The sequence below is a fragment of the Lissotriton helveticus genome, chromosome 8, assembly GCF_964261635.1.
Source record: "Lissotriton helveticus chromosome 8, aLisHel1.1, whole genome shotgun sequence".
NCBI lineage: Eukaryota > Metazoa > Chordata > Amphibia > Caudata > Salamandridae > Lissotriton > Lissotriton helveticus.
Window position 1 is genome coordinate 1,524,402,539 of NC_136069.1, and position 24,942 is coordinate 1,524,427,480.

The window sequence follows — 24,942 nt, forward strand, 5'->3', positions numbered from 1 at the left end:
GGATGACTTGGACATTCGAGTAACTCCCAAAAAAGAGGACAAAGCTACCAGCACTGTACATCATCCTGCACCACCACCTCATCTTCCACCTGCTCCAGCATCACCATCCCCTCTTTCTCCTCTTGAAGACCCTCTAGATAATGCACCGCCAGGTTCACCCACAGGGGATTTAAGAGAACCGTTAGGAGACCCTGATCCTAGGGACGTTTATGACACAGACGCCATAAATCCCAATGACCCAGATCTCTACCTAGCTCGCCCTTCCCCTCCTGAAGATGCTAGGTCTTACAGACAAGTAATTGCTAGGGCAACTACCTATCTTGAAGTTCAACTTCATAGAAAGTCTCTAGAACAGGACTTCCTCTTCAACACACTGCCAGCCACTCATAAGAATACAGTTTCTGCCCATGCTTCCTGGCATGTTGCGTCGTGTGTATGACCTATTTAAAGAACCAATACGTGCTCGGGTGAAAACCCCATGGGTAGATAATAAATATAAAGCAGCTCTCTCAGACCCACTTTTTATACATAGCCAGTTTCCACCAAACTCCATTATTGCTACCACAGCACGTAAAGAAGCAAATAGTCAACCAACTGGGGATACAATACCTCCTGAGAAGGAGAACAAAGGCATTGATGCAGCTGGGAAGCGTATTGAAGCTCAAGCAGCCAATCATTGGTGTATTGCCAACTCCCAAGCCCTACTCGCACGTTAACACCATCATACTGCTCAGGAGATGTGCCTGACTCAAGTGCTAAACCTGAGGTTCAACAGGCGGTTTTGAACATGCCTTTTGATAAGGAACATTTATTTGGTCCTCAAGTGGGCTCCACTTTAGACAAGATCAAAAAAGATACTGACACAACGAAAGCAGAGGTAGCCCTACAGACTCCTACACTTCATTGTTCCGGTCGCTGCTTCAATTAGAAGGGTGGATACAAACCCTTTGCCATAGATGCCTTCACTTCCCAGCAGAAGCAGGGATAATCCCCCTACTCTAAAGGGTTTTACAGGGGTTCCTTTAGCTGCAATAATAACAAAGTATGTGACAAGGGTGCTTAAACACATGATGCAGCCTCCGCTCCCAAACAGTTTCTGACCCATCCTTCCCCCCCAATCACTCAACACCTGTCAGGGGGAAGACTACAGTCCTTTCAATCGGTCTGATAAACCATCACAACAGATCAATGGGTACTAGCCATTATCCAACATGGCTACTATCTGGAGCTCATTACCACACTGCCCAGCATCCCACCTCACAATCATAGATCACCTAACGTTTCTGAACCAAGAGGTCCAAGCCCTTCTTCTCAAGGGCACTATAGAACCAGTTCCCCTTCATCAGCAAGGCACAGGAACGTATTCCCTGTATTTTTTAATTCCAAAGGAGGATGGGTCACTGAGACCAATCCTACATTTCAGACCTCTCAACTACTACATCCTACCAGACACATTAACATGGTCACTCTACAAGATGTCATTCCACTTCTACAGATGGGCGACTTTATGGCCACTCTGGACCAGTGGCCATTCTCTCAAATACCTCTTCATCCTGCTCATCGCAAATACCTATGATTTGTGATTGCAGGAAAAGACTACCAATTCAAGGTTCTCCACTTCGGTGTCACTACCGCACCAAGGGTCTTTACAAAGTGCCTACCAGTAGTAGCGGCACATCTACGTCGACAAAACATTCATGTATTCCCATACTTGGATGATTGGCTAATCAAGTCAAAACCCATCAGTAGTGTCAGCAACACATACAGCTGAGAGTAGACCTGCTCCGCTAATTGGGTTCACCATCAATGTCCCAACGTCTCACCTTCAACGTCTTCAATTTCAACCATTATTAGGAGCAATCCTCAACATACAGCAGGGGCTGGCTTACCCCAATCCTGCTCGGATACAGAATATTCAGACACTTCTACCTCAATTTTAACCAAACGGTTTGGACTGTGATGCGTCTACTGGGTATGATGGCATCTTGCATTGCTATAGTTCCCAATGCAAGACTAAACATGCGCCCACTACAGCATTGTCTCTATTGTCAGGGTCACCTCGAGGATCTAGTGCTGATAGACCACCAATCTCACTGTTCTCTGCAATGGTGAATTCCCAACAATTTGTTGAAAGGGTGGACTTTTCTGAACCCTCTACCTCAAATCACTCTGAAGGATGCTTCCGAGATGGGTTGGAGTGCACATCTACAAAACCCCACAATACAATGTCTGTGGGATGCCAAACATCAATCTCTACACATCAGCTACTTGGAACTTCAGGCAGTATTCGTTGCACTGAAAGCGTAGTGAAAAGATTCCTGTTAATTGCAGCACGGTCATGTGCTGCAATTAACATAAATATTTTCACAATGGGCCACAATCAGCACCCAGCCGCGCTCTATTTAGAAACAAAACGAAGCAAGTCCAAAAGCATGATGTGTAAAGCACACCTCGTGCTTTTGGACTTGATGCATTTCTTTAATGAACAGAGAGAGGCTGCGGGCTGATTGAGGGCATTTGTGCAGGGGCGTTGCTGGGGAGGTGGTGGGGGCGGTCCGCCCCAGGCAGCACTATTTTGAGGGCGGTGGCGCGACCCTGGTGGCACATGGCGGCACCGATTATGATTTAATTAGGGACACTATCACCTCCCCCAAACATGCGACTGTGAATCTGTCAATGAAGTCGGAGCACTGAAAGTAAAGTTTAATCTCAGAGTAAAAACGGCCCTTGCTAGAGAGTCTTTACTTCTTTTCCGGATCTGTGAGTCCTACTTCTCCAGGTGCCAAATATTGCATATCCTATGCGATGCTCCGTATAAACATTCCATGATGTGCCATCTTGTACATCATGCAAACACCACATCAGTGTATTGAAAAATTACATTTGTAGAATAATAAATATGATGAAAACAGTGTTGTCATATGATAACCATAAACTGAGGAGTTGCAAAAAGTGCTCTATCACCTACTTAAAATAAAATGTAACTCAAAGAAATATCAAAAGAAGAGCATCATCATATTAAAGGTTCTAGTCAACATCAGGAGTTGCACCATAGCAGCTTATGGTGCTTTTCTACTCAGATTGTGCCTCCAATCCCACATTGATTTTTAAATTCTTTGCAATTTAAAAAACCAATTACTACTCGAAGTTAACTTTTCAAAACCATTCAGCCTATTACATTTATTTCTCTAACCTGTGAATGTGGTTCATGTTCTCTTTTCCTCATCTCCATCACGATACTCCTTTTCCTGAAACCAGGTTCACTTTTTTATCCAGCCCACTCATCCAAGGTCACCAAATGTTTGAAGCAAGTCTGCCTGTTCTCACATTTTCTCTATGTACAAGATACCTTGTATCATTTGAATGGACAGCAGGAGAGGAGGATATTTATGGTGAGTATGGGAGGGGTTTTGAGGAGTAACCTCATTTGCCTAAGAGCCAGGGTATCTGGGAGAAAAAGTATTTCAAGGGGGAAGAATTTCACATCTCCTTGGTGAAATTTCTAGAGCCTTATAACATCCTTTCTGTGGATGCAGGTTCAGTCAGAACAGAGGTCCTAGTCCTCGCTCTGCCTTTCAAAGGAACTGTAGATATGCATGGCTTATTTCGCTTTGCCCGGCAGGGTGAGAATGGTGTTTGTCAGACGATCGGAAGGGGTGAGGCAATAGTTTATGGTTCAATGGTTTTCAAGATGTCTTCTTGATGAAATGAAAGCATGAAAGGGAAGCTTGGCAATAATCAAACTTAAAGCAAGGTGCGACTCCTAGAAAGAATGACTTGAAAACAACATACAGAAACACACATAGGAAAAGGCCCTGATGAGGCTTGAACTCATGACCCCTGGTTTACAAGACCAGTGCTCTGCCACTGAGCTATAAGGTCAGTCTGCCAGCAGTATGTAAATCGCAACATGTATTTTTACTGCGGTATGAAGATATCTATGATTTTTAGACTCTGTATGGAAACGCAGTTGCATATGAATGTCTACATGTGTGCACAAATTGAAGCACATTCTTGTTTCAAATCTTTTTATTTCACCCCCGTACCGGGAGCACGCTGAAGAGTGACTAGTACACAGCGTTAAGCCTACAACCCCTTCCGGGCCGGCCGCGTCAGATCAAAAATGCAATAAACAACATTGACAGGCCATAATTATAACAACATTATACACAGCGTTCCGCCTACAACCCCTCAGGGCCGGCTGCGTCATATATTCCCCAGTGAACACCGGGCAGTCACTGCCTAGGATAGTCCAGTCTCTAGGACCAGTTGTAACCAGGAACTAGAACGGTGAAAAATAGGAGACCCAAGAGGTCTGGACTGAGCGCATTCTTAAGGCACTTTTCTTGGAAGTAGGAAAAACTCCATTTGTATATGAGAACATAAGAGTATTCACATTTATGACCGTACCGATAGCTCTAGTTAGTATGTCCTCAATCAGTGACAGATGGAGAAAGCACTTATTAGAAGTGATCTGTCTCTTTGGGGCAGACATTTGTGAACAGTCATACACTTGAGACGGCTGAAACTTTAGGAGTAAGAGCTGCTTTCTTATCAGTATATATATATCCAAACTGGTTAGAAGGCCAGGAGTGCGAGAAAGGCAATCCTCTGGACACTCCATGAAAGATTTAATTTCTATTAAGGACAAAATACTTCACTTTTTTTGACATAATTGCCAAAATGGAATAATCAGATGGGCCCTTCTAGTGGATTATGGCTGTTTCTTGAAAGAGAGTGTAATTGTACTAAGAGAAATGCCAACCTTCAAAAGAGAGTATGATGGCTTTCCGACGAAGGTGGGATTCAAACCCACGAGTGCAGAACACAATGGACTAGCAGTCCATCGCCTTAACCAGTCGGCCACCTCATCTTCCCTACACCACCATCTTAAACCTTTCTTCACAAGAGCTACTGAAGTGTCACTATACTGTACCTAAAAAAGCTGAGGCAAGATGTCACATTCCACGTCTTCCCCCAATTAGGGACCTACATTTATTTTTGGGGGAAATTCTTACTATGTGCTAATTACAAATAATCATAAGATTCCCCTAGACTGAGTCAGAACGGGCAAAATATAATTGTATGGGGTTTTCAATGGACAGAGCATATGTTATAGAACAATCATCGAACCACCTTCTTTAAAAAATTATAGGCCCCACTAGAACATCTTTATTGTCGGCAGAAATGTTAACGCTAAAAGACACGCCCAGCCATCCTTGACCTAAGTCTCTTAACAGAGCATTAAAACCCCTCAACATGGAGAAGAACTGGAATGAAACTATTTGATATTTGCCCTTTAGGGGGATATACTAGCCAATCAGATGAAAGTTAAATCCAAGGATTTCCAATGACCTGCAGAGACGAGATACTCGTGGATCATCCTAAATTCATGTAGGTTTTGCTGCTGCAGGACTCCTTCTCAATGGAACTGACAATCATGTTCATCAGGATTTTTTACTTGTAGTTGAATTCCACTTTAACTACAAATCACCCACACCATTAATGATTGCTAGTGCTGCAACTATAAAAGGAGAAACCAGCTAAACTCAATATGGCCTCTCTCTATAGTGACAAATTGGCAAGACATCAGAGACTGTTCGAGCTCAATTCAGAAACTGCATTTAGTAGAACCTTTAGAATCAGTACAGTAGTACTACTCTCATACTTCAAAATGCAATTCAGAAACCTATGTGTGGAGACCTCTACTACTTCTCTGTTCGATGTACTGAGATCTCCATCCAAGGAGGTATACGTTTAAGGTGTAATAACATCTATTCAGACCAACACATTGCCACCGCATGTAGTACTGTGGTCATATTTTTGCCAAATATGCTAGAGGTTGCAAACAAGTCAACCTTGATACCTCTGTACTTATATATTATTATTGCAAAAAGAACAATTGATAGACAGAATACAGAACAATGTCATACATTCACCCCAGTACAGAGATCTGGGCCTAATCCTTCGTTTTTCTGCTCCCTGTGCCATTCCAGTTTGAACCCAGCCATATGCAAATCAGTCTTGATTTGCATATGACCAAGTCTAAACTGGGGTGGCATGGTGAGCAAAAGAATGATGGATTTAACATCTCTTGACTGGGGGTGAATGTTTTGATTTGTTCTGCATTCCGTCAATCAATTGTATGACTTTGTACTGCCGGTGTATTCAACTGTGTAGCCTTGTCATGTACGTGCATGTAATTTGCATGATCGAGGTAACTATTAGCAGTTATACCACGTGTCTCTTGGACCTCTTTCAAGTGCTTGCCGTTCTTTTTACCCAGCATCCCCTCCACCCCCACTACCTGCCATGGGCGGCAATCTGAGGGATAGCCCCAGGCGCCAGAACCTCTAGCTACACCACTGCATTTGTGAAAGTATTCCTGTTAACTGCAACGCTTAACGGGCGCAGTCATTAACAGGAATCCTTTCACAATCAATTTTGGAAAATGGTTGTAGAGCTGTTGTGCATGCTAAGGACACGTTTTCATCTTTTCCGCACATTCTCTGTACTGACGCACACAAAAGGTGACCTGAATTCGCTGATTGCATCAGCTAGCACCAGGATATGTTTTTGTAAATAAATACAAGCCGTAAGGCAGTCATTTACAGAAATTGCTTTGTGGTCTCAGTGAAGACTAAGAGTCGGTCTGCCATTAGACAGGTTATCAAATTACACTTGCACAGAAACAGTCCCTTCAAATTGAATTACTACGGGCAGTTTCACTTTATGTGATATATTCTATTTGTACTGCATCGTTTTCTCTTGAAATGTATTTCATCTCTTGGTGACATAGTACTTAAGGAACATGTTTTATATTCATTTGTAAAATATAGTATATCACATTAACCTATTCTTGAGGCAAAGGTCATTGTACTCAAAGAAAGCGGTATTTGTCGTATTCCAAGAAATTCTAGTAATTATTTTGAAAGAAGATACAGCAGTTTTTTGCAAAAATGTAACAAAAGTAGACCAGGGTGGAAATTTATTGTGACTAGCCAAAATTTCTGAAGTTTTTTCATCCAACATTGTGCAAAATGTACTTAAGTTTTCAAAATGTTTAGGTAAACTATGCATTCAAAGAGAAATCACTTGTGCTGCTCTCGCTGGTCTCTTACATAATGTTTTGATGCTAGATAAGCCCTCGAGTGAAAAAGTAATGAGTGATACCTAGCAGTATATTTATGTAGGGGTTTTGGGTCGCGTTTGCACCGCACAACATGGTGCATGGTTTCTACCCCGCATTTAGAAAAGAAATGCAGCAAGTTTTTATATAGTGCGAACTCAACCCAAAAGTATTGGAGCGCTTTACATGATTTATAATATATTTTTTTGTATGCATGGGGAGATTGATTTGCCCAGAATCACAGGATGTTAGGCTGACCCGAGACTAAAAACCCATCTCCAAAATCGACAGCTCGAGCATTAAGCCACAACCCCAACCACACAAGCGTAATCATTTTCACTATTATATAGAACTTGATGCAAAAAAACAACCATTGACAAAGCCAATAGTCTTGGCTTCTTGTAGGTGTAATGTTACTTGTATTATAGATCTGAATGCAATGACAGAAGCAGCAACATATCAGTAGGGTGGGACACTATGCGATGCACATATTTTTAGCTTAATTGCTTTTAAGCTACACCTTTAATTGCATCGGTTACGCCCCTTTTAAAGACCCCCAAGTATTTTCATCCCGCCCAAAGCCCTGGTCTACACGCACGGTCTGGTTTTTGGCGCACATAACCTTGGCTGCAGCGCACAGAGACCTTACTCTGCCGCACACAGAGGAAAATAATTAGAGGGAACATTGCTCATGGGTCCTTTTGAGCCACTAATGCCTACTTCAGTTTCCATCATGGAAGTGGCATTTCTAGTTGCCATTACCTCACTCAGGCATGTTGGTGAGGAACCATTCTTTCAAATATATAAAGAAAAATGTGTGCTTTGGACTAATTCAAAATTAGTTCTAGGGGTAGTTTCTCTATTTCATCTCAATCAATTCATTGCCCTACCTGTCTTTTTCCCTAACCCTGATTCTGTGGCAGAAAGAGCTCTTCAGATCTTAGATGTAAAAAGAGCACTCATGTTCTAAATAGATAGAACTAAAACTTTCAGGAAAACAAAGCAACTCTTTGCAGCTTTTTACCACAGCATAAAGGTAACCATATATCCAAGTCAGGCATAGCCAGACGGATAGTAAAATTTATTAAAACTTGCTACTTTAAAGCCAAAAGACCCTTCCTGTTAACTCCCAGAGCGCAAACTAATAGTAAAAAGGGAGCAACTATGGCTTTTTTAGGAAATCTTCCCATAGCTGAAATTTGTAAGCAGCTACATGGTCTACACCACATACATTTACTAAACACTACTGTGTAGATGTGTTAGTATGCCAGCAAGCCAGTGTAGGTCAGGCAGTGCTACATACCCTTTTTCAAACTACTGCAACTCCCACATGCTAGCCACCGCTTCTTGGGGGGAGGGAGGGCTGCTTTACAATTTATGCAGAGCATGTGTATCTACAGCCACACATGCCATAGAACGGATTATGTTACCCTGTAAGCATCTGTTTGGCATGTATTGCTGTAGATTCAAATGTGCACTCCCTTTACGCTTGTGGCCATTGCAGTTACGTTTTACATACTTCATTTGGCATGGACATCTTTATTCTGACAGTTTCCTTATACTTCTTTCGGGGAAAGCAATCTAACAAAGGAGTTTATACCCATGCGCAAAATCACAGAGAGGAGAAGTCACTATCTTGTGACTCAAAAGATTTCTTCGAAGAAAAACAAGTTGTATAGCTCCGAACTCAACACTAGATGGCAGGAGCAGGTAGAGCATGCCACGAACAGATGCTTACGGGGTCAGTGACATAGTCATTCAAGTTTAAGGATATTATTTGTGCTGATAATTATTGGAATAAACATGTTTTATCTGTGCTGTTTATGTATTGTGTGCCTTAAGTTAGCATTTGCTGCACCTTTTTATGTTAGGCCACGATTTTGAGTCATGATCGAAACGGATTTCTCTCCCTGCCACTGTTGAAAGCAGCTGAAAGCAGCTGCAGTACTTTTTGTTTCTCCAAAGTTGAGCCTTGCTTTTCTAATGAATACACTGTTCTTATTAGCTCATACCTTTCCCACTTGATAGGCCTGCTCCCACCCTTAGAGCGACGGGCACAGGCAGAGCTACCTTGGCATTAAGATAGAGTGTGCACGGTCTCAGGATCGGAACTTATTCTTCTGTACCTTCTTTGTTCAACTGCTTCCAACGGGAAATTTCTAGTCAGGGCATGTCTTTATTGGTTCTGAATTGTACATAATGTATCACCATGCTTGCTGGTGTCAGTTCCTCTGCAGCAATCCCAGGAGGCTGGTCAGACTGGACCCTGCTCGAGTAAACCTGAAAAAATATACTTGGTTTGTATTCTCTACTGTCTGACAGACTCTTCATTTGTATGGAAGGCTGAGAGGTGGTCGTGAGTGACCCTGGTGGCCCTAATCGGGTCACTTCCTTCATAAGTCTTGAACCTCAATGGAATGTTTCTGGGGCACACTTTTAGGCGTGTGAATGGAGTGGGAACAATGATGTCTTTTTGGTGTGACTGGTTGTATAATTGTGGCAATCCAATCAGTAAGGATACACGCCTAGAGATAATTGTCAGTCACTGGTTATTAGTCTAAGTTTGTTTAACTTGATCTGCTGCTTATAGCAGACAGCTTGGAGCTTGTTGGGCTAGATGTTGCTTGGTAGGGCTGATTGAGGTGACAGTGGTCTCTCTGGCATGGTTCCCGGGACAATAGGTTTTGCAGCGTGAATCTTTCTGGATACACTATGCTGTGCATTATTCCGCTGTCTAGTGGTTGGGTCCGGATTCGTAGTATTTTTTATTTTTTTTTGTAGCCCAGGTGGGCATTGACATCCCACCATTTGGTGTCCTCCCTTGACGTCGGCACGCTTCCTCCAGAAGCTCCCACCTTTTGGGTGCCATCTTAAGATTCTTTTTTCCACCATTGGGTCTGGATCGTCACCGAGAGGTTCCAGAGTTTTTGGAAAGAAGAGGAGAAAATAAAGCAGAAAACCAGCGAAAAAATTGGAGAGTACATCTTGCAATCAAGAACACAGAGCCGGGACGCCGAAGAAGTAGAGGAAAACCAGAAACTTCGACGTCCAATGGAGAATGCGACAGGGGGGCCCCTGAGCGCAGGAGTGGACAAAACACCTTTTAAATGTTGCCGTAATTTCCACCACAAGTACGCGTAGAAGGACTAGCACCCGGTCTGCAACCTCTGCTTGCCACTCGACCACCAAAGCAAGGATTGCAACGCCTGCTGGGCGTTCAACCCCAAGACCCTCAGAGTAAGGGAGAGACAGAATATAGCGAACCACACCATGCAGGGGCAAGGACAACCCCCGTCACTCCGGGACTTGAGCCTCTGCAGTGGAGAAGGGGACAACATCGCCGAGGGACCAGAGGACTACACGATCGTAGAGACCAATAAGAAGTCGACAAAGGAGACATCGACCCCTAAAACTCCGACAGACTCGAAAATTAGAGTCAAAGTCCTAGAAAGGAGCACTGGCGCCGAAGCAGTCGACAGCCACAGCTGCATCCAAGGACAAACAGCCCAGCGGATCCTTCGAAAAGGACTCCCAGGCTGCGAATCCCAAGACAAACCTAGGTCGTCGAAGCACGCCCCCAGAAAGGCACGCTCGACGCTGAAGGAAAAAGAGCCGAAGGCGACGTCGACAACATCGAAGAGAATCGTCGAAACACTCGATGCCAAACGAGCTGCCGAAATGGAGAGGAAAAAGAGAAGGCTCGAGGCCGAAATGGACAGTATCCTCCAGAGAAAGAAGGATTTTGACAAACGGATGAGCAGATACACCGTCCCTTCGAAGCACCCGACGATTGTCGAAGTAGAAGTCGAAGAGGAGTTCGACGCCGAAGAGCCGCCGAAAACTACGGAACCTGCACATGAGCAGGACGAGGAGGGCCTATATTATTACGAGGGAGAAGGCGAGGACGACCAACAAACTAATTTGGGGTCGGCATCCTCGGTGGGGCAGGACCTGGATTGGCAGGACCCCGACGCCGAAAGCCCGGAAGAGGCCGTAGAAAAATATCCCTCGAGGCCCTCGCCGCCAGACGACATTGGCATCTATAACATGGTCGTCAAGAATGAGGCTGCAACTTATGGGGTGAAACTAGAGGAGGAGAAACCAAAAGCTTGCTTCCTCTTGGAGACCCTGCTACCCTCTCAAACTAGGAGTCAATTCCTGCCCATGCTTCCAAATGTCCTGGACCAGGAAAGGGAATCTTTCAAGGAGCCATCAACCTGCAGGTCTGTCACCCCCAGAACAGAGAAAAAATATAAACATTCCTCTAAGGACCCAGCATATATCCAGGGATCCGTACCAGCTAAATCAATTATTACAGCAACCGCCAGAAAGAGGGCAAACATCCCAGCAAACTCAGGGCCACCTCCAGACAAAGAGAGTAAGATGATAGACCTCACAGGAAAGAAAATAGAGAGAATTGCAGCTATTCACTGGTGCATTGCAAGCTCCAATGCCTTGCTAAACAGACCTACGTACCAACATTGGGAAGAGGTCAGACAGCTGCTCAAACACCTCCCGGAACAATACCAACTGAGAGCAATACACATGGTGGAGGAAGGCAAGAACCTGGCAAACTCCTGCTTGAAATCAGCCCTGGATGCGGCAGACACATCCAGCAGGCTCATGATGATTGGGATAACAAAGAGGAGGCATGCTTGGCTGGGGATTTCAGGTTTCAAGCCGGAAGTCCAGAATAATATTCTAAATATTCAATGGGGAAACACTGTTCGGTACGCCAGAAGACAATAATCTGACACAGCTCTCACCCAACTTTGTAGGTTCCTACGAAGCGATGCATGCCATCTTTGGGCAACCCGAACCCACCGGCACGCCTTTGGGCCCCGTGGACTCGGTTGGAGGACCTAGGCCTACTCTGCTGTTGGTTCCGGCCCCAGTGCTGCCAGGCCCCTGTGGATCCAGGCCCGGATCCGGATCAGCACCGGATGACCTGATTGCACCTCTACCGGCACCGACACCGGTCGCGTACCTGGCTGGCGTTTACCCCGGCCTCCATCCCGAAGTGGAGCCGGACTGGCATCGCCCTACGCCAGATCCAGCGCCAAGTGGGGTTTTTGTGACCCTGTTCACTCCAGGGGTCCCTTTTCGCACAGATTAGCAACCTGAGGAGGAGGGCTGGGAGGAGTCAGGTGACCCTTTAACCCCTTCTCTGCCAGGCCTTTCCCCCCTCCTGTGCCACGCCTTTTTTTGGCTATTTGGGGTAGTGCGTGCTGAGGCCCCTGTAACTTTTTGACCACATAAGGTATCCACGCCAAATTTGCGTCCTTTTCTTCCAACATCATGGGGATTCTAAAAGTACTCAGGGTTTGTGGATTCCCCTAGAGGGGTCACAGAAATGAGCCAAAATACAGCCAATTTTCTTTTTTGGGGGGGAAAAATGGGCTACAAATGAAAGCATTGGGGTTTTTCACTGCAAATATTATCAAAAAAGGGTTTGTGGGGCTGAAATCACAATCTTCCCAGCTTTTAGGAAATGACAGTCTTTTGTCATAAAACCAACATTTTTTACATAGTTTTGTCATTTTTCTGGGACATAGCCTATTTTTGCTATTTTTAGTGCTTTCAATCTCTTTCCAGTTAATAGTAAAAATGAGTATGAAAGCAATAATGGATCATGGAAAGCTATATATTTTACAAAATTAGACAAAATTCTAAATTCAGAAAGGGGTCATTTTTGTAGATCCATCAAGGTTTCTTTATAGAAACTAACTGTTAAATATTGGATAAATTGAAAATTAGTTGAAAAAAACAGCCTTTTGTGTCAACGTTTTCACCTGTAACCTCTTGTAATTATGACAGCTCTTTGAAAGCAATGTACCGTTACATCCGCTGGACATTCCTGGTTGTGGGGATATATAGGACTTGTAGGTTCACCAACAACCAGACGAACCCAGAGTCAAAAACTTAGTAGCAATTTGCAATGGCTTTTTTTTATGTACCGAGTATATAGCAATTATTTTGTGAAAATGTATACGTGGAAAAATCGGTATGAAACACACCTATGTATTTCTGAAATGGGTACAAATTATAGAGTTTAGAAACAGTATATATTTGCACATTTTCAAAATTGGGAATACTCACACTAGCATGAGAATTATTGGTCATTTTTCAAAATGACTTCTTTTTTACACAATGCCTTTCATTTGGAAGGCAGAAATGCATCAAAACTCAATAGGTAATAACAGTTGCTTTACAAATCTGAATTACCCTAAGTCTTCTGATAAAAATGGTACCTCACTTGTGTCGGTAGGCATAGTGTCCACGACCGGAAAGGGCTCAAAACCCAATGTGAACACACCACATTTTCACAATGAAAATTTACCCTTTTTTTGCGAAGTGTATAGCTGTCGTTTTTGAACCCTAGCTCTGCCGGCACTGAGGGAAACCTAGCAAACCTATACATTTTTTAAAACTAGACACCCAGGAGAATCCAGGATGGGGTGCCTTGACTGCCTCCCACCAGGTTCTGTTATCCAGAAACCCTTGCAGACCTAAACAATAGTAAACAAACCAAATTTCCCACACATTTCTGTGGTGGAAAGTTCTGGAATCTGCGTGTATCCACAAATGTCCTTCCACCCTGCATTCCCAAAAGTCTTCTGAGAAAAATGGTACCTCACTTGTGTGGGTCGGCCTAGTGCCTGCCACAGGAAACGGCGCAAAACGCAATGTGGTCACACCTCAATTTCGCAGTGAAAAATGACCTTTTTTTTGCAAAGTGCCTAGCTGTAGTTTTTGAACCCTAGCTCTGCCGGCACCTAGGGAAACCTAGCAAACCTATACATTTTTGAAAACTAGACACCCAGGGAAATCCAGGATGGGGTAACTTGACTGCCTCCCAACAGGTTCCGTTGCCCAGAATCCCTTGCAAACCTAAATAATTGTCCAAAAAAAACACATTTTCCCCACATTTCTGTGGTAGAAAGTCCTGGAATCTGTGTGGATCCACAAATTTCCACCCACCCCGCGTTCCCCAAAGTCTTCAGAGAAAAATGGTACCTCACTTGTGTGGGTCGGCCAAGTGCCTGCGACAGAAAACAGCGCAAAACGCAACATGGTCTCACCTCAATTTCGCATGGAAAAATTACCCTTTTTTTGCAGAGTGCCTAGTTGTGCTTTTTGAACCCTAGCTCTGCCGGCACCTAGGGAAACCTAGCAAACCTATACATTTTTGAAAACTAGACAACCAGGGAAATCCAGGATGGGGTAACTTGACTGCCTCCCAACAGGTTCTGTTACCCAGAATCCCTTCCAAACCTAAAAAATTGTCCAAAAAAAACACATTTTCCCCACATTTCTGTGGTAGAAAGTCCTGGAATCTGCGTGGATCCATAAATTTCCACCCACCCCGCGTTCCCCAAAGTCTTCAGAGAAAAATGGTACCTCACTTGTGTGGGTCGGCCTAGTGCCTGCAACAGAAAACAGCGCAAAACGCAACGTGGTCAAACCTCAATTTCGCAGTGAAAAATTACCCTTTTTTTGCAAAGTGCCTAGTTGTAGTTTTTGAACCCTAGCTCTGCCGGCACCTAGGGAAACCTAGCAAACCTATAAATTTTTGAAAACTAGACAACCAGGGAAATCCAGGATGGGGTGACTTGACTCCCTCCCACCAGGTTCTGTTACCCAGAAACCCTTGCAAACCTAAAACAATTGTCCAAAAAACGAATTTTCCCCACATTTCTGTGGTGCAAAGTTCTGGAATTTGCGTGGATCCACAAATTTCCTTCCACCCCGCGTTCCCCAAAGTCTTCAGAGAAAAATGGTACCTCACTTGTGTGGGTCGGCCAAGTGCCTGCGACAGAAAACAGCGCAAAACGCAACATGGTCTCACCTCAATTTCGCAGTGAAAAATTACCCTTTTTTTGCAGAGTGCCTAGTTGTGGTTTTTGAACCCGAGCTCTGCCGGCACCTAGGGAAACCTAGCAAACCTATACATTTTTGAAAACTAGACAACCAGGGAAATCCAGGATGGGGTAACTTGACTGCCTCCCAACAGGTTCTGTTACTCAGAATCCCTTGCAAACCTAAAAAATTGTCCAAAAACAACACATTTTCCCCACATTTCTGTGGTAGAAAGTCCTGGAATCTGCGTGGATCCACAAATTTCCACCCACCCCACGTTCCCCTAAGTCTTCAGAGAAAAATTGTACATCACTTGTGTGGGTCGGCCTAGTGCCTGCAACAGAAAACAGCGCAAAACGCAACGTGGTCACACCTCAATTTTGCAGTGAAAAATTACCCTTTTTTTGCAGAGTGCCTAGTTGTGGTTTTTGAACCCGAGCTCTGCCGGCACCTAGGGAAACCTAGCAAACCTATACATTTTTTAAAACTAGACACCCAGGAGAATCCAGGATGGGGTGCCTTGACTGCCTCCCACCAGGTTCTGTTATCCAGAAACCCTTGCAGACCTAAACAATAGTAAACAAACCAAATTTTCCACACATTTCTGTGGTGGAAAGTTCTGGAATCTGCGTTTATCCACAAATGTCCTTCCACCCTGCATTCCCAAAAGTCTTCTGAGAAAAATGGTACCTCACTTGTGTGGGTCGGCCTAGTGCCTGCCACAGGAAACGGCGCAAAACGCAATGTGGTCACACCTCAATTTCGCAGTGAAAAATGACCTTTTTTTTGCAAAGTGCCTAGCTGTAGTTTTTGAACCCTAGCTCTGCCGGCACCTAGGGAAACCTAGCAAACCTATACATTTTTGAAAACTAGACACCCAGGGAAATCCAGGATGGGGTAACTTGACTGCCTCCCAACAGGTTCCGTTGCCCAGAATCCCTTGCAAACCTAAATAATTGTCCAAAAAAAACACATTTTCCCCACATTTCTGTGGTAGAAAGTCCTGGAATCTGTGTGGATCCACAAATTTCCACCCACCCCGCGTTCCCCAAAGTCTTCAGAGAAAAATGGTACCTCACTTGTGTGGGTCGGCCTAGTGCCTGCAACAGAAAACAGCGCAAAACGCAACGTGGTCAAACCTCAATTTCGCAGTGAAAAATTACCCTTTTTTTGCAAAGTGCCTAGTTGTAGTTTTTGAACCCTAGCTCTGCCGGCACCTAGGGAAACCTAGCAAACCTATAAATTTTTGAAAACTAGACAACCAGGGAAATCCAGGATGGGGTGACTTGACTCCCTCCCACCAGGTTCTGTTACCCAGAAACCCTTGCAAACCTAAAACAATTGTCCAAAAAACGAATTTTCCCCACATTTCTGTGGTGCAAAGTTCTGGAATTTGCGTGTATCCACAAATTTCCTTCCACCCCGCGTTCCCCAAAGTCTTCCGAGAAAAATGGTACCTCACTTGTGTGGGTCGGCCTAGTGCCTGCCACAGGAAACGGCGCAAAACGCAATGTGGTCACACCTCAATTTCGCAGTGAAAAATGACCTTTTTTTTGCAAAGTGCCTAGCTGTAGTTTTTTAACCCTAGCTCTGCCGGCACCTAGGGAAACCAAGCAAACCTATACATTTTTGAAAACTAGACACCCAGGGAAATCCAGGATGGGGTGACTTGACTCCCTCCCACCAGGTTCTGTTACCCAGAAACCCTTGCAAACCTAAAACAATTGTCCAAAAAAACACATTTTCCCCACATTTCTGTGGTGGAAAGTTCTGGAATTTGCGTGGATCCATAAATTTCCACCCACCCCGCGTTCCCCAAAGTCTTCAGAGAAAAATGGTACCTCACTTGTGTGGGTCGGCCTAGTGCCTGCGACAGAAAACAGCGCAAAACGCAACGTGGTCTCACCTCAATTTCGCAGTGAAAAATTACCCTTTTTTTGCAGAGTGCCTAGTTGTGGTTTTCGAACCCTAGCTCTGCCGGCACCTAGGGAAACATAGCAAACCTATACATTTTTGAAAACTAGACAACCAGGGAAATCCAGGATGGGGTAACTTGACTGCCTCCCAACAGGTTCCGTTGCCCAGAATCCCTTGCAAACCTAAATAATTGTCCAAAAAACACATTTTGCCCACATTTCTGTGGTAGAAAGTCCTGGAATCTGTGTGGATCCACAAATTTCCACCCACCCTGCGTTCCCCAAAGTCTTCAGAGAAAAATGGTACCTCACTTGTGTGGGTCGGCCTAGTGCCTGTCACAGGAAACGGCGCAAAACGCAACGTGGTGACACCTCAATTACGCAGTGAAAAATGACCTTTTTTTTGCAAAGTACCTAGTTGTAGTTTTTGAACCCTAGCTCTGCCGGCACCTAGGGAAACCTAGCAAACCTATACATTTTTGAAAACTAGACACCCAGGGAAATCCAGGATGGGGTAACTTGACTGCCTCCCAACAGGTTCTGTTACCCAGAATCCCTTGCAAACCTAACAAATTGTCCCAAAAAAATAAATTTTCCCCACATTTCTGTGGTAGAAAGTCCTGGAATCTGCGTGGTTCCACAAATTTCCACCCACCCCACGTTCCCCTAAGTCTTCAGAGAAAAATGGTACATCACTTGTGTGGGTCGGCCTAGTGCCTGCAACAGAAAACAGCGCAAAACGCAACGTGGTCACACCTCAATTTCGCAGTGAAAAATTACCCTTTTTTTGCAAAGTGCCTAGTTGTAGTTTTTGAACCCTAGCTCTGCCGGCACCTAGGGAAACCTAGCAAACCTATACATTTTTGAAAACTAGACAACCAGGGAAATCCAGGATGGGGTGACTTGACTCCCTCCCACCAGGTTCTGTTACCCAGAAACCCTTGCAAACCTAAAACAATTGTCCAAAAAAACACATTTTCCCCACATTTCTGTGGTGGAAAGTTCTGGAATTTGCGTGTATCCACAGATTTCCTTCCACCCCGCGTTCCCCATAGTCTTCCGAGAAAAATGATACCTCACATGTGTGGGTCGGCCTAGAGCCTGCAACAGGAAACGGCGCAAAACGCAACGTGGTCACACCTCAATTTCGCAGTGAAAAATTACCCTTTTTTTGCAAGGTGCCTAGCTGTAGTTTTTTAACCCTAGGTCTGCCGGCACCTAAGGAAACCTACCAAACCCACACATTTCTGGAAAGTAGACACATGGGGGCTTCCAAGGAGGTATGGCTTGCGTGGAGCCCCAACGTTTCCTTACCCAGAATCCCTTGCAAACCTCAATTTTAGCTGAAAAAAATCAGTTTTTTCACACATTTTTGTGTGGGAAAGTGCGTCATCATGGGCTCACACAAATTTCCTACCACCCAGCGTTCCCCCAGGTCTCCCGATAAAAATGGTGCCTCACTTGTGTGGGAGGCGTAAGTACCCGCGACAGGCAAGGGCCCCAAACGTAGTGAGGCGACATCAAAATTGCCTATCTCAAAACCATCTGCTTTTGCAAGGGGGGGTCACCTGGGTTTTTGGCCAAGTACTCGGCGGCCATCTAGGGAAACCTACCAAGCCCACACATTTCTGAAAACTAGACACCCGGGGGCTTCCAAGGAGGTATGGCTTGCGTGGATCCCCAACGTTCCCTTACCCAGAATCCCTTGCAAACCTCAATTTTAGCTGCCTCAATCTGCCCCCCTCTGCCCCCCCAGGGATTTTCTTAAGTAGGGTGGGGGCTGCCCAAAACAGGCATGCCGATGCCCACACCCCCTCCCCCGCACAAATTACAGCCTTCCTGCCCCTCCCCCCTCGGGGCAGATGGGGCAATAGCCCCCAATCTGCCCTCCCGGTGTTTTTTTGGGCAAATTTTATTTAGGGTGGGGGCATTGGCATGCTGTTTTGGGAAGCCCACAATCTAATTAAAATTTCCCCCCAAAAAAACCCTGGCGTCTAATCGGCTTTTTTTCCCCCCGGGGGGGGGGGAGATTGGGGGCTACTGCCCCATCTGCCCCCCAGGGGGGCAGGAAGGCTGTAATCTTTGCGGGGAGGGGGTGGGGGCATGGGAATGCCCGTTTTGGGCAGCCTCCACCCTAATTCAAATTTGCCCCAAAAAAATCACTGGTGTCAAGTGGACTTTCTGCCCCTCCGAAGGGGCAGATTAGGGGCCAATGCCCCATCTGTCCCCCAGGGGGGGGCAGAAACGCTGTAATGGTGGAAGGGTGGGGGCATTGGCGTGGCCGTTTCGGGCAGCCCCAGCACCCTAAACATATTTGCGCCCAATAAAATCCCTGCCGTCAAGTGGGCTTTCTGCCCCCCAGATTGGGGATTACTGCCCCCATCTACCCCCCGGGGGGAGGGGCAGAAAGGCTGTAATGGTGGCGGGTGGGTGGGGGCTTTGGCCCCCACCCTAAAAAAAAACGTAAAAAAACAAAACCCTGGTGTTTAGTGGGCCTTCTGCCCCCAGAAGGGGCAGATTAGGGGCCAATGCCCCATCTGCCCCCGGGGGGGCAGAAAGACTAATGATTGTGGGGGGCGGGGGCATGGGCATGCCCGTTTTGGGCAGCCCCCACCCTTATTTTTACTTTCTAAAAAAAAAACTGGTCTCTAGTGGGCTTTCCGCCCCCGAAGAGGCAGATTAGGGACCAATACCCCATCTGCCCCCCAGGAGGGGGGGGCAGAAAGGCTGTAATGGTGGTCGGTGGGTGGGGGGCATTGGCATACCTGTTTTGGGCAGCCCCCACCCTAAATAAAACTTCAAAAAACAAATCCCTGGTGTTTAGTGGGCTTTCTGCCCCCCGAAGGGGCAGATTAGGGCCAATGCCCCATCTGCCACCCGGGGGGGGGGGGGGGCAGAAAGACTGTAATGATTGTGGGGGGGGGGCATGGGCAGCCCCCACCCTTATTTTAAATTTATTTAAAAATCAATGGTGTCTAGTGGGCTTTTTGCCCCGGGGGGGGGGGCAGATTGGGGGCTTCTGTCCCGGCTCCGGGCGACCCCACTTTCCTCTTCCAACACCCCACCCTGGAGAGCTTGGTGGTCCAAGCCTCCGCTTCCAAGAGCGCATTCCCTACCACTCCACCGGAATGGATATCCAAGAAGCTGGACCATCTTGGGAAGAAAACGTTCTCTTCCGCTAGCTTGGGACTGCAGCCGGTAAACACAGCATGTTTATTGGACCGTTATTCCCACTCTGTGTGGGATACTGTTGTGCAGGTGCTGCCCCAGTGCCCGGACAGTACTCTGTCGCCGCCAAGAGGGACGCGGCAAGTTTAACATCTTTTGTGGGCTGGATACTGCCGACAATTTCAACGTCAGTAGCACTTTGTCGCTACACCTGGATGAGATCGACTGATTTTTCAGGGGATGTCCAGAACACCTTGATGGACATACCCTTTGATGGCCGTCAACTTTTTGGCAACAAACCGGACTACGCTCTTGAGCGTTTCAAGGAATCACGGGCTACGGCCAAGTCCTTCGGTCTCTCCAGCAGCCCAGCACAGTCTGCTTTTCGCCCTTTTTGTGGTTACGGACGGGGTGCCCCACTACGTACCGCCCATAGCCACAGGCCGCAGCAGGTTACCCAACATTCACGTGGCCGGGGATGTGGGAACCAATGCCGTGGTTCAGGGGGCCAGCGGGCAGGCCAGACCACAAACCCTCCCCCCCTCTGCAGCAGCCTCCAAACCCTCCTAGTCCAACCTTTCAGGCCCATCATACGCCAGTGGGCGGTAGTATTCGCCATCACCTCCCCCACAGGCGCACCATCACTTCGGACAGGTGGGTTTTGTAAATAGTCCGAAGGGGCCACTCCCTCCCCTTCAAGGCTACTCCTCCAGCCATACCACTGCAATACCATCGCATGTCGGAGGATCATCTGGCCCTTCTCCAGCAGGATGTTGTGGCTTTCTTGGCCAAGGGAGCCATTGAGCACGTTCCTGTCCCAGAAGTAGGTTGTGGTTGTTACTCCCACTACTTTCTGGTACCCAAGAAGGACAAGGGCCTGCGTCCCATATAGGATCTCTGAGACATCAACCGCCTCCTCCGGAAGGAGAAGTTCAAGATGTTGACGCTTGCTCAGGTCTTGTCTGCCCTCGACCCGGAAGACTGGATGGTAGCGTTGGACTTGTAGGACGCTTATTTTCACATCCCCGTCCTGCCGGCAAACCGGCGTTACCTACGATTCATGGTTGGCCTCGAGCATTTTCAATTTCCCGTGCCCCTCCCCTTTTGGCCTTACAAGCGCCCCTCGGGTGTTCACGAAAGTGATGGTGGTGTTCACAGCTCATCAGGGGTTTCAGTCTTCACCCTATCTCGACGACTGGCTGATGAAGGCGGGCTCGCCCCAGGCAGTCTTCTCCCACCTCCAGACTACGACCGACCTCCTGCGTTCGCTGGGGTTTTCCATCAATGTGCCAAAGTCACACCTGATTCCCTCTCAGAAGCTCCTCTTCATCGGAGCGGTTCTGGACACAACATGGTTTCGGGTCTATCCTCCCAAACAGCGCGTCCAGGATATTCAGGCTATGATTCCGATCTTTCAGCCTCTATCCCGGGCTTCGATCAGATTGACCCTGAGGCTGCTGGGCCTCATGGCCTCCTGCATCCTGCTGGTCGATCATGCCAGGTGGCATATGCAGGCTCGGCAGTGGAACCTGAGGTTCCAATGGGCGCAGCATCAGAGGAATCTGTCTGATTGCGTCCAGATCTCGGAGAACACTGCACGTCAATTGCAGTGGTGGCTCACGAACCAGGATTGGGTCAACAGCAGATCCCTCTCCCTCTCCCTTCCCCAACCAGACCACGCAGTGGTGACAGAAGCGTCCCTTCTGGCATGGGGCGGCCTCCTGGGAGAGGCGGAGATCAAAGGCCTCTGGTCTCTGGCGGAGTCCGGACTCCATATCAACCTTCTGGAGCTCCGGGCGATTCGTCTTGCACTTAAAGCATTCCTTCCCTCTGTCCGGGGAAGAGTAGTGCAGATGTTCACGGACAACACCACTGCCATGTGGTACTGCAACAAACAGGGCGGCGTGGGGTCGTGGACCCTATGTCAAGAGGCCCTCCGCCTCTGGACATGGCCAGAACATCAGGGCATATCCCTGGTGGTTCAATACCTGGCAGGTTCCCTGTATGCCAGGGTGGACAAACTCCGTTGCAAGTGCCTGATGGATCAAGAATGGCGTCCTTCACTCGGACGTGGTGCAGGATCTCTTTAAAGAGTGCAGAGAGCCTTGGTTAGATCTATTAGCCACCGAAAAGAGCACGCAATGTCAGCAATTCTGTGCGTTGGAATTTCAAAGGCAGCACTCGCTAGGCGACGCTTTGCGTCATGAGTGGAGTTGCTGTCTGTTGTACGCCTTTCCGCCTATACCTCTTCTGCCAAGAGTACAGAAGAAGAATAGCTCAATCGGCTCCAAGTCATCCTTGTAGCTCCAGATTGGGCATGGAGACTCCGGTATCCCGAGCTGCTCAACATGGCCATTGATCCTCCAATCCGACTGCCTTTTCAGGAGGATCTTCTGTCGCAGCAACAGGGGGCGGTCCTCCACCCGAACCTGTCCAGCCTCCACCTCCTTGCGTGGAGATTGACATCTTTCGACCTGCCTCCTGAAGTCTGTGATGTAATCTGGACAGCCAGGCGTCCCTCCACAAAGACGGTATACGCCTGCCGGTGGAACAAGTTTGTGGCATCGTGCACAGCAAAGGCTGTGGAATCCCTTTCTACCCCTCTTTCTGAAGTTCTCTTGCCCTGCTCTGGGCACTATCAAAGGCTCCCTTTCGGCCATCTCTGCCTTCCTTCGGCTTCCATATCAGCCTTCTCTTTTCAAGTCCCCGGTGGTTAATCGTTTCTTGAAAGGCATGCCTCATCTCTTTCCTCCTATTCTCTTCGTTATGCCTCAGTTGGATTTGAACCTGGTTTTAACTTATTTAATGTGCACTCCCTTTGAGCCGCTTCACAACTGTTCTTTGAGGCTTCTGACTCTCAAAACTGCGTTCCTGATGGCCATCACCTCTTCAAGACGAGTGAGTGAGCTCCAAGCTCTTTCTTCTAAGCCTCCTTTTCTCTCTGTCCATCCGGACCAAGTTGTCCTCAAGACCCGTCCTTCCTGCCCAAGGTTGTCACTGCCTTCCACATCAGGCAGACTGTCACTTTGCCCACCTTCTTTCCGCCTCCGCATCCTTCGAAAGAGGAAGATAGGCTCCACCGTCTGGACCCAAACCGTGCGCTTTTCTTTTATTTGGATCGCACCAAGCAATTCCGGGTGGACGACCAGCTCTTTGTTGGGTAAGTGGGCACTAAGAAAGGGCGGGCCGTACACAAGCAGACTATCTCCCGATAGGTCGTCTTGTTCAAGTTCAGGAATTTGTATAGCGCACTACTCACCCAGAGGGTCTCAAGGCGCTTGAGGGAGGGTGGGTGCATTATTTAGCGAATAGCCAGGTTTTTAGTTGCTTTCTGAAGGAGAGGTGGTTCTGTGTAAGTCGGAGGTGATTGGGGAGAGAATTCCAGGTTTTGGCCGCTAAGTAGGAGAAGGATCTTCCTCCCATGGTGGATCTGTGGATGCGCGGAATTGCGGCGAGAGCTTGATTGGATGATCGTAGTTGGCGGGTGGGTGTGTAGAAGGATAGTTGAGTGTTGAGGCATTCGGGTCCTAGTTTGTAGAGGGCCTTGTGTGCGTGGGTGAGAAGACGGAACGTTATTCTCTTGTTGACGGGAAGCCAGTGGAGATCTTTCAGGTGGCCGGTGATGTGATCTTGGCGAGGGATGTCTAAAATGAGTCTTGCTGATGCGTTTTGGATGCGTTGAAGTTTTTTCTGTAATTTGGCTGTGATTCCGGCGTAGAGGGTGTTTCCGTAGTCTAGCCGACTTGTAACCAGTGCATGGGTGACAGTCTTTCTTGTTTCGGCGGGGATCCAGCAGAAGATTTTTTTGAGCATACGAAGTACGTTGAAGCAGGAGGACGAGACGGCGTTGACTTGATTGGTCATCGAGAGTGAAGAGTCAAGGATGAACCCAAGGTTACGTGCATGGTCCGTGGGTATGGGTGCTTGCCCCAGATCCGAAGGCCACCATGAGTCGTCCCAGGCAGAGGGGGATGATCCTAGGATGAGCACTTCAGTTTTGTCTGAGTTAAGTTTAAGGCGGCTGTCTTTCATCCATACGGCTACTTCTTTCATGCCTTCGTGAAGATTGGTTTTGGCGGTTTTGGGGTCTTTGGTGAGAGAAAGGATCGGTTGGGTGTCGTCAGCGTAGGAGATGATGTTTAGGTTGTGTTGACGTGCGATGGAGGCGAGTGGGCTCATGTATACGTTGAAGAGGGTGGGACTGAGTGATGATCCTTGTGGTACACAGCAGATGACTTCGGTGGCTTCTGATTTGAAGGGGGGAAGTCGGACTCTCTGAGTTCTTTCAGCTAGGAAGGAGATGATCCAGTTCAAGGCTTTTCCTTTTATGCCGACGTTGCTGAGGCGTTGTATGAGGGTGCTGTGACAAACAGTGTCGAATGCGGCGGAGAGGTCGAGTAGAATGAGGGCCACTGTTTCTCCGTTGTCCAGTAGGGTCCGGATGTCGTCTGTTGCTGCGATGAGGGCGGTTTCAGTGCTGTGTTTGGCTCGAAAGCCGGACTGTGAGGGATCGAGGGAGTTGTTGGATTCGAGGAAGGCGGCGAGTTGGCTATTGACGGCTTTCTCAATAACTTTGGCCGGGAATGGGAGGAGGAATATGGGGCGGTAGTTTTTAAGTTCGGAGGGGTCTGCTGTGGGTTTCTTCAGGAGGGCGCTGACTTCGGCATGTTTCCAGCTTTCAGGGAAGGTAGCAGAGATGAAGGAACAATTGATGACATCACGGAGATGGGGAGCGATGATGGAGTCTGCTTTGTTGAAAATGTGGTGGGGACAAGGGTCCGTACGCGAGCCCGAGTGGATGGAATTCATGAGGCGGATGGTGTCTTCAGTGGTGATTGTGTTCCATGCGCTGAGATTGTTAGAGGGTGG

The 24,942-nt window shown here is 47.1% G+C and overlaps 1 protein-coding gene and 1 non-coding gene across 2 annotated transcripts in view; one reads left to right on the forward strand and one right to left on the reverse strand.

Moving 5' to 3' along the window:
- The window catches only part of RSF1 (remodeling and spacing factor 1), a 713,574-nt gene that overhangs the window by 478,039 nt on the left and 210,593 nt on the right, over nt 1-24,942 (forward strand). The window lies entirely within an intron of this gene.
- On the reverse strand, nt 3,811-3,882 carry TRNAT-UGU (transfer RNA threonine (anticodon UGU)). Its single transcript has one exon. It is a non-coding gene; the product is annotated as a tRNA-Thr (tRNA).